The sequence below is a fragment of the Octopus bimaculoides genome, chromosome 17 (genome assembly GCF_001194135.2).
Source record: "Octopus bimaculoides isolate UCB-OBI-ISO-001 chromosome 17, ASM119413v2, whole genome shotgun sequence".
Classification (NCBI taxonomy): domain Eukaryota; kingdom Metazoa; phylum Mollusca; class Cephalopoda; order Octopoda; family Octopodidae; genus Octopus; species Octopus bimaculoides.
This window is the reverse complement of record NC_068997.1, coordinates 6,270,729-6,272,225: the sequence shown is the minus strand read 5'-3', so window position 1 is coordinate 6,272,225 and position 1,497 is coordinate 6,270,729.

Genomic DNA, 1,497 nt, shown 5'->3' with positions numbered 1-1,497 from the left:
TGGATCGATGCATTGCTTCAAATGGAGAATACTTTGAATGCAATAAAAGTATAAACATGTAAAACTAGGTGAATAAAATAATATTACAAAATTCTGAAATGTCTAAAAAGGTATAAGGTCTAAGCTCCCAACCATCTTCTAGAAGAGTCAACTTTTCCACAACGCATCTGATGGACTTCTTGAATGAGACCTATAAACGAAACAAACCAACCTTCTCGAAGCCTTCAGTTATTCCTCTTCCAAAAAAAAAAAAGCGATCTTCACCTACTTTGGATCTACAGAACAATTGTACTCTCATCTGTAGCTACAAAAAGCTACAAGTCCATGCTCTTTAATTGAATTTACCCTCACATTGTTCCCATCCAAAGAAGAGACCAAAACACCTTCTACAAAGATATATTAACGCTGCCACAAAGCTTGGTCATTAAAATAATTATAGAAAGATTCAAAATCAGAAACAATAATAGAAGAAGAAGAAGAAGAAGAAGAAGAAGAAGAAGAAGAAGAAGAAGAAGAAGAAGAAGAACGTTTAAAGAGTAGTTGTGGTCGTTGTGATCGTATTGGAAAGGGGGAAAAATGGTGATAAAGGCATTGTTCTGTTTGGTCAATGATATAATAGATGCGGCTCTACAGAAGCTTTGGTAAGTCTATTTTTGCTTTAAAAATTAATTATGTCTGTGATTCATGAATTAATTACAAAGTTTCTTCGAGATTAAAGTCAATTTTTTTCACTTTAAAGACTCGTTTAACATTTTTATATCCTTAGTGTCTTCCATAGTTCTAAATACATCCGTTAAACCACCATTAACTTTATTTTTTAACTGTTTTTATTATTATTATTATTATTATTATTATTATTATTATTATTATTATTATTATTATTATTATTATTCATTCTTGCTTCAAATACATTGTGTGACTATTCAAATTGGGTGTAGAATCGGTCGGTAGTGCAGTTAGGAAGTGTTTGAGAAAAGGTTAAAGGGTTGGAGTGATTGCCAGTTGACTGAAGTAGACGGGTGGATTGAGACTGGCGTAAAATACTAGCTGGATGGTGGTGGAGTGGGAAGATTAATGAGATAGAAGAGAAACAGAGAGAGAGGGGCAATGAGATGGGAAAAGTACAATCGATAGAGAGGGAGAAAGGAGAAAGAAAGGGGTCAAATGTGTGGGAGGAGAGAGAATTTGTTAATGAGATATAGAAATATATGAGGGGAAGTAAAGAGGGGGGCATGGTAGGGGGAGAGAAACAGAAAGGGTGAGACTCAAAGTGTATGAAAGAAAAGAAAAGGAAGAAAAGGGATGAGAAAAAAAAGAGAACAGAAATACGTGAAAGAGAAACAAACGGACAGACAAAGACAGAGAGAAAAAGAAAGATAGAAAAAAGAAAGAAAGGTAGAGATACCAAAAAGAAATTAAAGTGAAATAGATAGAGACATATATATACATAAATTCACACACACACACACACACACACACACACACACACACACACAC